The following is an 18,047-nucleotide window of genomic DNA, read 5'->3' on the forward strand; positions in this document are numbered from 1 at the left end:
CCTGAGAAAAGAGCACAAGACACACCCACCTGAATAGTGAGGTCAGAGACCTATGTAACGAAGCAAGCAGGACAAGACAGTTCCACTGAAGTAGAGCATTCACTCATGAACACCATGAGGATAACAACGATCTCCCTGCATTCTGAAGGCCACCTTGAGAAAGCCAAGTGAAGAGCTAAAAGAAACTTACCTAGCAGTAAATTAAATCCTGAACTGCCTGTTTACTCAAATAATGCTGAATTCATCTGAGAGAGACTATTGTAAGTGAAAGAACTAGGTCACCTTTAATTGACATGTTTAATTCCACAGCTGAATAACTCCACTCTAGGTACAAACTGAGACTCCTGAGCAAGATGAGATCAGTTGTAGGTAGGCAATAGCTATTTTTGACTAACTGTGGTGTGCAAATTTTAATCCAACACTGTGTTAATTTGTACTTTATAATCTAACATGCCACAATGATAGGATACTTTTATCTCATCAAATTTTAAAGGGTATTTTAGGAGATATATTAAAAAATTAATTACTTTGTAATTTATAAAATCCAAAGATATTTCAGACAAAAGAAGACAGAAAGTAGGTCCTTTGGAGAGTTAGTAAAATTCATGGATGATTCCACAAATTGACCAAGGGAAGCTAGGATTTTTTTTTCAGCTACAACTGTAACCTTTCGAAGTTAATGTCACAGAACACAAACATGTCCTTTCAAAAAATGTGCCTTAGAGCTACTGTCAGAGGCATCATCGTAGTTTAGCAGACTATTAATCGGACCACATCTCCTAGTCTCCACAGACTTCTATATCCAATTGTTTAAAAGTTACAACGCTCTTCTGTGACCTTTCCATAAGATTTCTCGTTTCTTTGTTGAAGCCAAAACCTCAAATTCTGTAACAAGTCTACAATTTCCAATTATTCTCTTGAAGTTTCTGTACGCAGTCTTCTCATTAATGTATATCAGTGTCAGTTGTATATTGTAAAGAATCCCAGAATAGAAACCCAAAGACCTGTGACCAAAGTCTGGTTCTGCCACTTGCTAGCTTGGTGATTTTAGACAAATGACAACCTCCATATGTCCATTAACTTTCCGCATGGGTAAAAGTGTGATGATGATTTATCCCTAAAATTGATCTCCTATTGGTCAGAATTATTAAACATCACAGACTGATTCATGTGAATATAATTAGTCATTTCATACAAATATGAATTTCTACTCTAAATTCTCTGTGGGAGAATTAAATAATCACTCAGAGCCAATATTGACTAGAGGAATTCTAAGTAAATGGCACTACTTATCTCTGTGATAAATGGCTCTTTATTAAAAAAAAAAAAAACACATGAATGGCTGTTTTGAGTTTAAAGAAGAAAGATAAAAATGAACAAGCTAGAAGACAAAGAAATTAAAAAGTAAAATTGTGTTAACATACTGCAACAAAAGTGAATTTTGGAGCTTCTTCAACAGTTTGAGAGGCATAAGAAGTTTGGAGGGTATGGGGGATAAAAATGATGGAGCTCAGCAAGATGGCCAGAAACCAGAACTCTTCAAAGCAAGATGGTCAAGGAAAATGACCAAGCAAGTTTATTAGGTTTTAGCACATGTTATTCAATTTTAGCACACTTGTTGCACAATGCTCTGTGTAATACATTACCCACCTTAGCCTTAAATTGTATTAAAAGCCACCAGAGGAGTCTAGTGTATGTGTGTGATCTTTTAAATGTCAAGAGAATCTGGGTGACGGTCAATGCCAGATGGTACCAAGGAGGAAGTGCCTGCAGTTGGCAAGGTAGAGGGAAAGCATGGCCAGAGATGATCAAGAAGAAAAGCTAACACTTCCAAAACTCCCAAGACTTCCAGAAGAGACCCGGTGTCTCTGCTTTTTTCTAGTAAAAGAGTTGAGTCACTTTATTAAATCAAAAAGACAAAGTGACTCAGAGCAACCTACCAATTAACACCTGGTTTTCCTCATTACCACAAAGCAGCATGGACAATACCTAAGAAAACATAGAAAAAAATGGCATACCAACAATTGTACACTTTGCCGGCATTTCTAATCTATAGCCTCCCAAGTTCATATTTATAAATTTTAATTTGTATAGATATCCAAGGTTACACAATTATTGTATATAAATAATTCTCTAAAATGGCTCACTTTACCAAATTTTAGAAGTTGTTGACTTCTAAGGCATGGGAACATCCATCATTAGTTGTTTTTTCTCCCCCCCCCCCCCCATGGAAAATGCTGAAGCGTAGAAAAATAATGCCTATTGATTCCTCTTCATTCTTTATATATTTTTCATTTTATTTTGCAAACCAATCCCTTGCTGAGTGGCAGGAATGAAGCTATACTGCCAGGGCATGGGTTTCACTTAATGTCTTTGGGAAGATGGACAGCTGAGAGAGAGTTCTGATGACCGTTGTCTGGTGAGTCTTTGATTTACTTTTTTCTGACTGTTGCTATAGTAACTAAGGAACATGAAGTCAGTTATAAAAGCTCCAATGCTTCTTTGCAAAGCATTTTTAAAACTTTCTATTTGTAATAATTTGTACCCAAGTTTACCTTAAAAAAATCTTTCATTTTAGTATGGAGATTTTATGATTCCTACTTCTTCATATTTCTATGAACATGTCATTTATAAGAACGAAATTCCTTATGCAATCCTGAAAACTTAGTGTATTTAGTAGCTCTCAAGAAAGGAATAAAAAAGTTATTTCTATATTTTAAAAAAAGGGGAGAAGGAAGGAAGGAAGGTAGGAAGGAAGGTAGGAAGGGAGAGAGGGAGGGAGGGAGGGAAGGAGGGAAGGAAAGAAGGCAGGCTCCAGAATGTGCAGTTCTGTTTAGTACCCAACACAGGGCAAACTCTCTATATTTCATATAATCTTGATGATCAAAGCATCATTATTCCTCCCCTCCTAACTGAAAGCAAGATTAGATCAATTATAGACAGTACAGATGCATAAAGCACCCCCACCCCATCATGTCTAAGTGTTTTTAAAGAATCTTCACCATGCTCCATCCATTGCAATCCCTATGTTGATTCATTCATTCTCCCAAAATTCCACCTTAATTTTTCCCTCACATCCCTGGATGATGAGAACAGTGGTTAACACCTTATTGGTACTCAATACATGTCAGTATTCATTCTAAATTAGTTTCATATGTTAACCCATTTAATCCTCTTAACAATCAGGAAGGAATTCTAGAAAATGGAATACCTGCATATCAGACTAGAAATTCCATCTTTAACTTGAAGATAAATTTGATGTGAGCAAGACCAAGCCTCCAAGTAGTATTGTTAATGTTTCATAGATGAGGAAACTAAGACAATGTGGGGCTTTTTGACTTGCCAAATTGTTTTAATCAAGGTACCATTGACTGCTATAAAAAATAATTCCAAAACAATAGAATTTTATTTTTTGTTCAGGTCCAGTGCAAAGCAGGTGTTTTGACTGACTGGTGCTCTCTTCTAAGAGCTAATACAAAGGCCCACACCCCCTCCCTCTGGTGGCTCTGACAGCTTCAACACATGGCCTTCAAGGTGGTAGTGTATATTAATTTGCTATTACTGCTGTAACAAATGACCATAAATTTAGTGACTTCAAATAACATAAATATCTCACAGATCTGTAGATCAGATATCAGACACGGGTCTTCCTGGGCTATAATCAGGTTGTTGGCAGGTCTGCATTCCTTTCTGGAGGCTCTAGAGGAGAATCTATGTTTCTTTGTCCTTCACAGCTTTTAGACCTGCTTTCTTTGGCTTGTGGCCCTCTCACAACTTCAAAGCTAACAATGTCAGTCCAAGTCCTCCACATGTTACTATCTCTCTGGTTCTCTCTTTGCCTCTTTATTCTGCTTTTAAGGACCCTGTGATTATGTTGGGCTCACTCAGATTATCCAGGATGATCTCACCAATGGGGTCATGAGATCAAGCCCTGCATGGGTCTCTATGCTCAGTGGGAGGATCTGCTGGAGTTTCTCTCTATCCCTCTCCCCCTGCTTACACTATCTCTCTTCAAAAAATAAATGGGGAAAGAAAGAAAGAAAGAAAGAAAGAAAGAAAGAAAGAAAGAAAGAAAGAAAGAAAGAAAGAAAGAAAGAAAGGTATCCATACTGGTAAGGAAGCAGTTAAACTGTTACTATTTGCAGATGACATGATACTACATAAGAAATCCTCAAGACTCTACAAAAAACTATTAGAAGTAATAAATTCAGGAAAGTTGCAGAATATAAAATTAATACCCAGAAATTGGAACTACTTCTATACACTAATAACAAAGTAGTAGAAAGAAAGAGAAATTAAGAAAACAAATCCATTTACTATTGCACCTAAAAGAATAAAATACCTAGGTTAAACTTAGCTAAGGAGCTGAAAGACTCCTTAGACAACTCTAAAGTATTGATGAAAGAAACTGAAGATGACATAAACAGATGGAAAGATAGTCCATGCTCATGGACATGAAGAATTGATAGTTAAAAATGTCCAGACTCCCCAAAGCAATCTAAAGATTCAATGCAATCCCTATCAACACATCAACAGCATTTTTATAGAACTAGAAAAAATAATACTAAAATTTGTTTGGAACCACAAAAGAACCCAAATAACCACTGCAATCTTGAGAAAGAAGAACAAAATGGGAGGTATCACAATTCTAGATTTCGAGATATACTACAAAGCTGTATTAATCAAAACAGCATGGTACTGGCACAAAAAATAGACACAAAGATCAATGGGACAGAATAGAGAGCCAAGGGAAAAAAAACATTCTTATATGTTAAATTATGATAAAGGAGGCAAAAATATACAAAGGGCAAAAGACAATTTCTTCAATAAATGGTGCTGGGCAAACTGGAGCTACATGCAAAAGAATGAAACTGGACCACTTTCTAACACCATACACAAAAATAAATTCAAAATGGATTGAAGACCAAAATATGAGGCCCGAAACAATAAAACTCTTAGAAGAAATAATAGACAGTAATCTCTGACATTGGCTATAGCAACATTTTTCTAGATGTATCTCCTAAAGCAAGAGAAACCAAAGTAAAAATAAACTTTTGGACTACATCAACATAAAAAGCTTCTGCACAGCAAAGGAAAGCATCAACAAATCAAAAAGACAACCTACTGAATGAGAGAAGATATTTTCAAATGATATATTCAATAAGGAGTTAATCTTCAAAATATATCAATGCAAGCAACTCAATACCAAAACAAAACAAAAAACAAATAATCCAATTAAAAATAGGCAAAGGACTTGAATAGGCATTTTTTCAAAGAAGGCATACGGATAGTCAACAGACACATGGGAAGATACTCAATACCACTCATCATCAGAGAAACGCAAATCAAAACCACAATGAAGGGTGCCTGGGTGGCTCGGTTGGTTAAGCATCTTCCTTCAGCTCAGGTCATGATGCCAGGGTTCTGGGATCAAGCCCCAAGTCAGGCTCCCCACTCAGCAGACTTCTGAGTCTTCTCCCTCTCCCTCTGGTCTTCTCTGTGCTTGTGATTTCTGTCTCTCTCAAATGAGTAAATAAAATCTTTTTTAAAAATTAAAAAAAAAACACAGTATCACCTTACACCTGTTAAAATGGGTAAAATAAAAAGCATAAGAAATAACAAGTGTTGGTGATGATGTGGGAAAAAATGAACTGTGGTGCAATTGTTGGGAATGTAAATGGATATAGTCATTGTGGAAAATAGTATGGAGATTCCTCAAAAAGTTAAAACTAGAAATACCATGTGATCCAACAATTCCACAACTGAATATTTACCCAAAGAATACGAAAACACTAATTTGAAAAGATATATGCACCTCTATGTTTCTTGCAGCATTATTTACAATAGCCAAGATATGGAAGCAACCCAAATATCCAACAATAGGTGAATGGATAAAGAAGATGGGGCACACACACACACACACACACACATGCACACAATGAAATATTAAAAATTTTTTAAAATTTTAAAATATTAAAATATTCATTAAAAAATGAAATCCTGCCATTTACAATAATGTACATGGATGTAGAAAGTGTATGGCTAAGTGAAATACGTCAGTCAGAGAAAGACAAATACCATGTTATTTCACTTATACATGGAATCTAAAAAAAAAAACAAAACAAATGAATAAACAAACAAAAACAGAATCAGGCAGATAAATACAGAGAGCAAGCTGATGGTTGCCAGAACTGGCGGAAGGAGGGGTTGGGCAAAATTTGTGAGGGGGAGTGGGAGATAAAGTTTCCAGTTATAGAATGAGTAAATCATGGGAATAAAAAGCACAGCATGGGGAATATAGTCAATGATGTGGTAATAGTGTTGTAAGGGGACAGATGATAGCTACATTTGTGTTGAGTTAATCACTATATTGCATTCCTGAAACTAATATAAAACCGTGTGTCAACTATACTCAAATTTGTTTTTAAGTAGTTGTTAAAGGGGGACCTGGGTGGCTCTGTTGGTTAAGCATCTGCCTTTGGCTCAGATCATGATCTTGCGATCCTGGGATCAATCCTCAATTGGGTTCCCTGCTCAGTGGGGAGTCTGCTTCCCCCTCTCCCTCATGCTCACACTATGTCTCTGCCTCTCTCTCTCAAATAAATAAATACATTTTTAAAAAATTTAAAAAACAAAAGTGTTGCTCAAATCTTTTTCTTTCTTTCTCTTTTTTTTTTTTTTGGAAAGGTCTGTTGAAATGGCCTTCTGGCTAGCAGTCCATTTTTTTCACGGTTGCATTCCTCCATCTTTTGAGTCTATATTGATTTTTTCGAAATAGCTAGAAACCAACAGAGCTAAATCTAAATAAAATAGTGGGTGATCAAGCTGGTAAAGTACTCTTTATCAAAAATGAGCTCCAAGTATATAATAATGAGACTGAATTATTGCACAGTTTATAAACTGTTTCTAAAAGCAATTTCTAAATAAGCATTCCCAAACATTACCAACCAAAATTACTTCATTGGTAAAAATCTAATACTTTACTAAAAGAGACATTCCGTTTGAATGCCTGTTGTCTGGTGTGTGTTGTATGTGCACAATATTTTAAATATACATCAGTTACATTCAATGTTAAGATAATTACTCATAAGTTACTTCAATGAGCTCCTCACAGCATTTGCATGTTGCTCCTTTCTTCTTTCCTTTTTTCTTATTTCTTCCTTCCTTTTTTCATTTTTCTTTTCTTCCTTTCTTCCTCTATATTTTCCATAACTTGCATCCTTATCTTATTTCTATCTATGCCTTCAAGTTGCCTCCTGCAGAAACTTCAGTTGACCACCTCATCTTAAACAGCCACAACTCTCTTTCCTTTACCCTCTTTTCTTCACAGCAAAATCTTAGGTAATGTTGAATTTTGTATCTATCTATCTATCATCTATCATCTATCTATCGTGTTTCTTCCCCCTAGAATATAAACTCCAGGAAAATGGGGATTTTGTCTCTTTTGTCCCAGGCTGTGTCCCCAGGAGCCAGGTGTGTGCCTGGCACCTAGCACGTGATTCATAAAAAAAAAAAAAAAAAAAAAAAATTGGTGAATAAATGTCTGAAATTCACAGGTAAAAAATAACTTTGTTTAGTGTTTAACTACATTCTGAAAATGAAATGAAGCCACGTGTCAATTCCCCATTTTGACCATATTCTTTTTATATTTCTCAATTTTTAAAGTTTCCATTAAGTAAAACGAGAGCCAGTATAATTGCTATCAATATTTAATACCAAATTAACACAGCTGCAAGCTTAAGAATTATGTTAAACTTAAATTCCCTGAAGAGTTCCTCATTTTCCTTAGGAAAATAGTTTCCACTTAAGGAAAGCTGACAACCCACGGGGTACATGCCCACTTAACTCAGTAGTTGAGTACTAGTCAGAAATATCTACTTCCATAGGAGAGCACCCCTGGAGGTAAAAACCAAATGTAACGTGTCTTCTTGTGGTATTTTCAATAATGCATTTTACCAAAGAGGATATATCCTATTCAACATTATAAAGGGTAAAAATGAAACTTTAAAAAACAATTATCAGCTAATTTTAGTTTCCCTTGAATCCTTATATCTGGTTTAAAAAGTAACCTCAGAAAGCAGGAAACCAAACAGGTAGCTAGCTGCCTAGGATATTTTGCTGTTTCTCTAAGAGGGTACACTAATACTTAAAACACACACACACACACACACACACACAGAGAGCCAGGTCACAATCTTACCATTAGTATTTGGGCTATCTTATGCATATAATGAATGCTTATTTCTTCTTTTAAAAAGCTCCTCCTTTAAAAACTTCACAAATGGGAATGTCTGGGGGTCTCAGCGGTTTAGTGCCTGCTTTCGGCCCAGGGCCTGATCCTGGAGTTCTCAGATCGAGTCCCACATGGGGCTCCCTGCATGGAGCCTGCTTCTCCCTTTGCCTGTGTCTCTGCCTCTGCCTCTCTCTCGCTCTCTATGTCTCTCATGAGTAAATAAATAAAATCTTTAAAAAAAAATTTCACAAATGTTCACAGACCAAAAACTTGACACACAGAGGCTCATTCTCACCCCCTGCTTTGAAGTTCATAGGTGCCTTGTCAGGAATCTCTGGTTAATAAAGTAATGATTATATGTAAGTCTTTGGACTCTGTTGGATAACTTGTGTTACAAGCCTGTTTTGTTTTGTTTTATTTTGTTTTGTTTTGGGGTTTTTTTTTTTGGCAGGGAAGCAAGAAATTAAATTATTCATAGACTTGATTCAGCTCCCTTGAATTAGGCTAAGAATCTAGGCAATAACCAGAGACAGAACTAGATAGAGAAAGAGAGTCTATTGCAGCATTATTTTATGCTTTTGTTTTTAAATTCCAGCCAGGAATCATCCTTTGAAACTCAAGCTGACTTCTTGCCTTGTGAGGGTAAAATGTAATTTTTAATTCAATAGAATAAATGAGGTACTCTCACCTTCAGTTAGTGAGAAAAGCAAGCCCTCCATCAGTATCGCCGGTGGGCGATGAGCGATGGACTGGCCCGATGAATCCCTTCCCTTGCACTTCCTGTGTGCACATCTGATTAGCAGAGCAGAGAAAGGAGATGTTTTGATCTGAGCGAGTACAAAGGCTGGGTGAGGTTGAGTGCACTCTATTGTAACTGTCTCTCAAGTGACAGCTTTTAAACTGAGCAAGCCATTATCAGAGGGACCATAGCTTTGATCCTGGAAAAGCAGCCTGACAGCATCCTCCCTTCAGCCCTTAGAGAGATGGCAACTTTGTTGTAATGGGTCTTCTCTTCTATGGGACACTTTCTCCCCACCTTGGGGAAATGCCTGTAATGGTAGCAGCTCTGTCCGTGCGTGCCAGTTGTCTGAGGGGCTGCCCCCTGCCTTGTGAACAAACACAGGCTTCCCCAGTGATGCCCCTCCTGGTGGTGCTGGTTCTGGATGTCAGGATGTTCACGCAGTATGCCAGTGATTCCACCATCCGGGCATCTGCAGGCCTCCCCCATCCCCTCTGCACACTGGCCAGGATGCCACAAGGAGCAGCTGGCTGGTACTGGTGGGGAGGAAGTCTCCTGCTCTTTCACAGACAGACCCACAGGCCCCACCCTCATAGAGCTTATGGGCAGAGCTAACGATTTCTTTCTTTTCCTTTCGATCCTAGAAATAAAGTGGATAGGTCCATTCCCTATATAACTATTGATACAAAAATCTGAAACAAATATTTCCAAACCAAGTCCCGGAGTGTACAGAAAAAAATAAAAATAATTACAAAAGGTAGGATCTCCTTTTTAATTTTTTTTAATTTTTAAAATATCAAGGATGTCTTAATTACTCTTTTTTTTGTCTATTTGGGTTTTTTTTTGTCTATTTGTTTTTTTTTAATTTATTTTTTATTGGTGTTCAATTTACTAACATACAGAATAACCCCCAGTGCCCGTCACCCATTCACTCCCACCCCCCGCCCTTCTCCCCTTCCACCACCCCTAGTTCGTTTCCCAGAGTTAGCAGTCTTTACGTTCTGTCTCCCTTTCTGATATTTCCCACACATTTCTTCTCCCTTCCCTTATATTCCCTTTCACTATTATTTATACTCTTAATTTAATTTATACAACAGATTAGAGGAGCAAAAGCTATATGATTATCCTAATACATGAAGAAAAAATCTGATAAAATTCAACTATTGATGAGTAAATCTCCTAGGGAAATAGGAATTGAAGGGAATTTCTCTAAACCAGACAGAGATGATCAATTAAAATCTAAATGTGCTATGAAAGCCTTAGAAATGCCATTTCCCTTAAAACAAAAAGTATAGGAAAAGATGCTTATTGTCATCACATCTACTCAACATTGCACCTGAGGTTTTAGCCAGTACATATGATATAAGAAACAGCAGTAAGAAATAGGTATTTTTAAATAGAAATAAGTAAGAAATATAAATATTTTTAAATAGATATATAATTGTTTACTATTTACAGATGGTTTTATCTATAGCCTAATGGGGTTTTTTTACCAAACATTTTATAACTTAAAGAGCAAACAAATCACTAAAACAATACATTTATCATAAGATTCAGGAAACAGATATATTGGACCATAAAATTTTATGAAGGCCCATTAGAGAGAGTATGAAAGTTGGGTTTGTTTTTTTGTTTCCTCATTTCTCCTTCCTTCAGGTGTCAGCTTATGATTTACTGCACCCCACTTTTATATTCTCTGCCACCATATACTCAGTGATGTAACAGTTCATGGATTTATTTTTTTTTTTTTTAATTTTTATTTATTTATGATAGGCACACAGTGAGAGAGAGAGAGGCAGAGACACAGGCAGAGGGAGAAGCAGGCTCCATGCACCGGGAGCCCGACGTGGGATTTGATCCTGGGTCTCCAGGATCGCGCCCTGGGCCAAAGGCAGGCGCTAAACCGCTGCGCCACCCAGGGATCCCCAGTTCATGGATTTAAAGGACTATGAGCTGTACTTTTAGTAACAATTTTATTTTCATGTTTTCCTTTTACTCACAATAAATGAAATAATAGGTCTTTTTCAGAAAAAAAATCTATGATTATTAAGAACCAGGGTGCATGGCTGGCTCAGCCACAAGAGCACGTAACTCTGGATCTTGGGGTTGTGAGTTTGAGCCCCACGTTGAAATTACTTTAAAAAAAAAGAACCATTACTTAAATGAATTATAACATAAAACCTCAAGAGAGCCTGGACTACTCTTATTTTACATTTTTTCTTTGCTCTGACCATGCTTATTAAATCATGGAATCCCACATACTGGGCATTTTAACCTTGCAAATTCTACTACTTTCTACTTGCTGAGCTTGAGAGATCTATTATGCATGTGACAAAATTCTTCCATATTAGTATCTAGTGAGACTTATCTAAATTTTTTTCTCAAAAATATCCATATACTCACTACCTATATCTCAATCCTTCATTAACCTGCAAATCCTGAGGAGCAGAATTATACAGTCCTTAGTCTAAGAACTAGAAAAATCAATGACATAGAAGGAATTCAGTTGGTTTCTCCTCAAGAAGAAAAGCTGGAAAAAATGTTTAGGAAACCCTGTTTTTCCACTGAAACTGCCAAAATGAGACTTAGAATACAATTTTTGAGAAATGAACAGATACATGACATGGCATCAGTATTACCAATAATGAATATCCAACTGCTTATTAAGCATAAGTCAAACCCTGGTCTGATCTGCATAGTTAATGAAAAACATATTTGTGAGTTATAGATTAAGTGGTATATTGTTATGGTGGAGTTTGCAAAAATATATCAAAGACATAGCCCTCAGAGAAATCTATCAGGAGAGACCACAGGGTATACCTAGTGCCACTAGAAGGGGGAAACTCAAGAGAAGGAAAGGGGAAGGAATCACATCTGGTTCCCGGGACACAAGAAGCCCAATGACAGATTCTACAAAGGGCCCTGACTCCATCCTGTGCATGAGTTGACCTGAGTTTCCTGCTGGCCAAAAGACAAGCTCACAATCAGATGCTCCTTCAGATGCATCTTTTTAAAAAATAAATAAATAAATAAATTTTTATTCGCTTGAGAGACAGTAAGAAAGAGAGCACAGAGGGAGAGGGAGAAGCAGACTTCTCACTGAGCAAAGAGCCCGACTCAGGACTCGATCCCAAGACCCTGAGATCATGAGTTGAACTAGAAGGCAAATGCTTCACCAACTGAGCCATCCAGGTGCTCCTCCTTCAGATGCTTCTTATTCTCGCTCCCCTTGACTCTCAGAATGCCACTCTCTATTATCCACCTGCAAACTATCTTCCAAGTGAAACCACCAGAAATGTAAAGAATTTTCTTTGTTGTTGCTATTCTAGACTCTGTATTAGCCAGAAGTTTCTTGGTTCCATACCCTAACTGCCAGCTTTTTAATTTTCTCCACTTATTCAAAACAAACAAACAAAAAGAAGCAATGTTCCTTCTTTCAAAGTCTAGAACACAAAGGAGAGACACTTGCTAACCATTTCTCCTTCAGCTGGATAGTGCTGCTGACATAACTGTTTCTAACTGATGAACACTTATTTTCTTCCAGGTTTATGGAGGCATACGTGGCACACCAAGTTATATCTATTTAAGCCTGCCACCTGCCAGGGCCCCTGGACCTTGGACCCCTGCAAAGTGAGTGAGCTTCGGGCCTTCGTGAAAATGTGTAAGCAGGATCCGAGTGTTCTGCACACCGAGGAAATGTGCTTCCTGCGGGAGAGGGTGGAGAGCATGGTAAAATACCATGGGGGTAAAATACCACCTGCTACTCATAAAACTAAATCAGAAGACAATATCAAGGAAGAAAAAACAGATAGTAAGAAGGAGGAGGAAAACATAAAGACAGACGAACCATCAGATGATGAAAGTGATCTAGAAATGGACAAGGAAGGTGTAATTGAACCAGATACTGATGCCCCTCAAGAAATGGGAGATGAAAACGTAGAGATAACCGAGGAAATGATGGATCAGGCAAATGATAAAAAAAAAGTGGCTGCTACTGATGCCCTAAATGGTGGTGACCTACAGAAAGCCATTGACTTGTTCACAGATGCCATCAAACTCAATCCTCGCTTGGCCATTCTGTATGCCAAGAGAGCCAGTGTCTTCATCAAACTACAGAAGCCAAGTGCTGCCATTTGAGACTGTGACAGAGCTATTGAAATAATTCCTGATTCAGCTCAGCCTTACAAGTGGTGAGGGAAAGCACACAGACTTCTGGGTCATTGGGAAGAAGCAGCACATGATCTTGCCCTTGCTTGTAAACTGGATTATGATGAAGATGCCAGTGCAATGCTGAACGAAGTTCAACCCAGGGCCCAGAAAAATTGCTGAACATTGGAGAAAGTATGAACAAAAACATGAAGAGTGAGAGGTCAAAGAAAGAATAGAAAGGGTTAAGAAGGCTAGGGAAGAACATGAGAGAGCCCAGAGGGAGGGAGAAGCGAAAGGACAATCAGGAGCTCAGTATGGCTCTTTTCTAGGTGGCTTTCTAGGAGGAATGCCTAGTAATTTTCCTGGAGGAATGCCTGGAATGGCAGGGGGGATGCCTGAAATGGCAGGAATGCCTGGGCTCAATGAAATTCCTAGTGACCCAGAGGTTCTTGCAGCCATGCAGGATCCAGAAGTTATGGTGGCCTTCCAGGATGTGGCCAGAACCCAGCAAATATGTCAAAATATCAGAGCAACCCAAAGGTTATGAATCTCATAGTAAATTGTCAGCCAAATTTGGAGGTCAAGCATAATGCCCTTCTGACAAATAAAGCCCTTGCTGAAGGAAAAGCAACTTCGATCACCTAATGGATGTCACAATAATACAAACCAGTGTACCTCTGACCTTCTCAAGAAGAAAGCTGGGATGCTGTGAAGAGAATCCCTACCCCTCTGCCCCACCTGCAACTAAAACATTCTACAGTTGTTTGCCATTAGGGTATTCATTCAGATAATGTTTTCCTACTAGGAATTACAAACTTTAAACACTTTTTAAACCTTAAAAATATTTAAAAACATTAAAAGGGTGTGTTAGTCCATACATTTTTCTTTACTAATCATTTCAGTTTTTTTCCCTTTGGATTAATTGGGCAAGGAAGCTACTTCAGTGTGGAAGATTTATCATTGCTCAGTTTGAGTGAAATCAAGGTTTATTAATGGGGAAAAAAAGGCATACAACGGGATGTTTCAGTATAAACGCACATTATGAAACTGATTCTACAATGAGGCTAGTTGATCCATCCATTTACTCAATATTTATTGAGCATATATACTATGTAACCCTCACAATGCAGGTAAGGGGGACACAAGGCAGAAGAGACAGAGGTTCTTGCTTCAACCAATTCAACACCTGCTGTGCAGACCAGTATAAAAATAAACAATGATAAAATATCATGAGTAAGTTCCAAGGTACACAGTAAGGTCTCAGGTAGTGTAGCCTCAAAGTAGGCTGGGGAGTGTCATGTCAAATATCCAAGAGGGTACTGAAAATATGACCTGATGATCAGCATATGTTCCCGAAGATGGAGAAGGGGGTAAGAGGACCTCTTGGAGGAAGGCAAAAACAGGAGCTTCTTTGTTCAGCTGGTGGTGATAGATGGAGCAGAGCAAGAAGTGCTCAGGTGAGAAGGGCCTGCTCATGATGTCCCTTGCAATTTCAGGACAGTTTATGTTCCATCCTATGATAGCAACTGAAGAACGTGCAATAGGAAAATTGTATGAATCAGATTTGCATATTGAAAGGAATACCTTCTTGGTGATTCAAAGATCACTAAAGAGGCTGCCATGTGTATATGCAAATGAAGACACCTTACCAGAGGCTGTGCCCAAGTAGGGCAGATGTGAGGATTGGAGGGGTTCTGGGGTCATTGATCTGTCTTTGTGATGACTGGATAAAGGACAGTGAGGGACTTCTATGATCTTTGTGTTCAGGTTTAGGCAGCTGGGTGGATACTAATGCCGTGTCATCAAAAGAGAGATCTCTAGGATAAAGCATTTAATAGACTTCCTGTCAAAACTAGAATACAAATACAAAATGTACTACAAACACAATTGTCTCTGAAGACTGTGGAATCAATGGGCCTCCAAATCTGTGACTGAGATTAATGCCAAAAGAACCATTTTATGATGAACCAGAATTTAAAATGTAATTTGAATAGCGAGATAAAATATTATTTTGTATCTGACAAGTCTGTATCACAACAACTGTCCTGAAAGTAAAATGCCAACATTTGGATACCACTTCAAACTTACCCATCTGTTTTCTTTTAGCTCTCTCTGCTAGGGTTTCTCCATGAAATTCCTTGGCCTGTTAGCAGTTGTTTGTGAAATCTGCTCTAGTTCCATGATGCCACGTATCAACTTGCCCTTATATTACAAATGATCTATATTCTTGGCCAGAAAAGCTTTCTAGAATATTAATACTGTACACCAAATAAATTCAGGACAGCAACTTTCTTTAGGTCAGGTGGGATGATGGAAGGTTGGCAGCGACATTCATGATACATATAGAACTTTAAACACTGCTTTTTTTTTTTTTAAGCACTGCTTTTGCAGAAGAAAAGACAATGAGCTATAATTTCATATGAATTCCAATTGTACGGTTTGGGTTTTTCAACAACTCATGGAAATAAATGACTAGGAAATGCCAAAGTTTAAAATGATACTCCCCCCCATTTCTAAATCGTATGTAATGAGACCCAGGATCTTTTTCCAAAGAACACTTAATAGTTCTCAACCACATCTCACTCTCTTTTATGTATTTTCATTCTTTCAACAACCAGTACAGAAAGGACACAAAATGGAGATTATTTGAATAAAGAATGAGAGAGAGAGAGAATATTACAGGCTTGATTTCTATACTTTACCATAGAGTTCTTCATAAAGGAAGATATAAATAGTAACAAATAGGATCTATAGTTTTTAATTCCAAGTTACAATCTCTGCAATACATGTGACCATCTTATAAAGATTTCCTTCATTCTCCCTAGCATCTCCACCAAAAAAAAAAAAAAAAATCCTCCATCAAAAATCAATTGAAAATGACCTTTTACAAAAGGGACTTGAACAAATCCTCTATCTTTCAATTTTGTAACTTCAAATTGGTACCTGGCCTCTATGGCTGCCTATCTATGTTTACTCAACCATCCATTCATTCAATCAACAGTCATTTTCAGGTACAGTCAGGTCCACCTGTTATCTGGTTACCAGACTCCGATAAGAAAAAATACATTTCTTTATAGTAGAGAGACAATGAACTTTGCAGTCAGAACACTTCAATTGGAATTCCAGATCAATCATATTCTATCTGCAGGATTCCAGGCTCTAACTTGAAGGCTGTTATCCACCCCTTTAGGGGAGTTTGTAAAAAAATTATGGAAGTGGTTAAAGTTGATTAAACTTGAGCATTTAGTGTCTAGGAATCAGAATTTCTAACTGGCTGCAATATCCTCAAAAGGAACACTTGTTCTACCTGAATGTCCATCATTACCCTTAAGAAATACACTCTCTTAGTTAGTAAAATAATAATAAAAACAATATCTATCTTACTATAGGAATTGTTGGGAGAAATAAAAGAATGTATGTGAATAAATTTGAAAATCATAAAAGATGATAGAAGTTTAATTACTAAATTTATTATTTTTTTAAGACTTTATTTTTCATGAAAGACAAAGAGCGAAACAGAGACAGAGACATAGGTAGAGGGGGAAGCAGGACGTGGAACTCGATCCCAGAACCCCGGGATCACGAACTGAGCCAAAGGCATGCTCAACCACTGAGCCACCGAAATGCTCCAGTTACTAAATTTATTTAAATGATGAAATTTTATTATTAAATATTAAGCACAGGGGCAGCCCCGGTGGCGCAGCAGTTTAGCACCGCTTCCAGCCCAGGATTGAGTCCCATGTCAGGCTCCCTGCATGGAGCCTACTTCTCCTCTGTCTGTGTCTCTGCCTCTCTCTCTCTCTCTCTCTCTCTCTCTCTATGTATCTCTCATGAATAAATAAATAAAATCTTTTTAAAAAATATTAAGCACAGTGAATTAAAAGGAAAGAACACCTGCTCTGGCTAGCCCTGATAAGAATATATGTGGTTGGGGGCATGAAGCAAGGAGGCATTGTACATAATTACATATAAATAATATATAACTATATATAATAATTGTTATATATAAATATCTGCATACATATGACAGAGAAACTGGCTCTTACAGTATCAAAGAATAGGGCTTGCTTCATAGACAGTGGAACTGGATGACCATTTGGCTCCAACCCATGAGAATCATTACTCTAGTGCTCTGCTGTTAATGACACAGCTTCCTCCTCCACCCCTCCTCTTCTCCCTTTACCAGCTGACTTCTCCTCTGTACGTGTGCTTTAGTGCATTCTGCAGAATTCTGGCCCAGGCAAACACACACACACACACACACACACAAGCCAAGGATTAAACAATTTTAGAATATTTTGAAGATGCTGAGAGGTCCTAATAGGAAAAAAAATACTTATTTATGCCAGTGCAGTTCAAGCTTATTTCACCATGAAACCCCTGCTCTGAGAAAGACTGATCAACATCTTGCAAAACTGATATAAAAAGTTAACTTTTGGAAATATTCTCTTATCTCATGGTTTCTCCTTGCTAGGGCTCTATCTTATTTGCCATTTGAAAGCAAGCACTCAATAAATATTTATTAAATATTGCATTTAGTATCATAGATATACAACCACTCTACCAAAGTTCACCTTCCCCTGGGTATTTTTAGTTTCTTTGTAACCATATTTAATATAATGTCATACAATTTATGTATATGCCTGAAGTTCAGAAACTACCCACTTCCCAATGTGCTTCAAGTAGTTAGGTGGGCCCTATTCAGGTTAAAAGAGTCTTTCAGGATCATTCAAAACAATGCAAATATTAAGCACTTCAAAAAAATAACTTAAAACTACAGTTGACATTGATTAATCCCATTAACAGCATAATTACTATATGAAAAGGAAGGTGCGAGATAATCAATTTCAAAGAATTTTCTTTGAAAGTCAAATAAAGTACTTACTTGACGAAACATTTCTTGCTCACCTCTTGGCCCAATTCCAA

General features: G+C 37.5%; 1 pseudogene; it reads left to right on the forward strand.

Moving 5' to 3' along the window:
• Positions 1-9,417: 9,417 nt before the first annotated feature.
• LOC100688291 lies at positions 9,418-13,711 on the forward strand (annotated as a pseudogene).
• Positions 13,712-18,047: the final 4,336 nt, after the last annotated feature.

Source organism: Canis lupus, chromosome 1 (genome assembly GCF_011100685.1).
Source record: "Canis lupus familiaris isolate Mischka breed German Shepherd chromosome 1, alternate assembly UU_Cfam_GSD_1.0, whole genome shotgun sequence".
In the NCBI taxonomy this organism is placed as follows: Eukaryota; Metazoa; Chordata; class Mammalia; order Carnivora; family Canidae; genus Canis; species Canis lupus.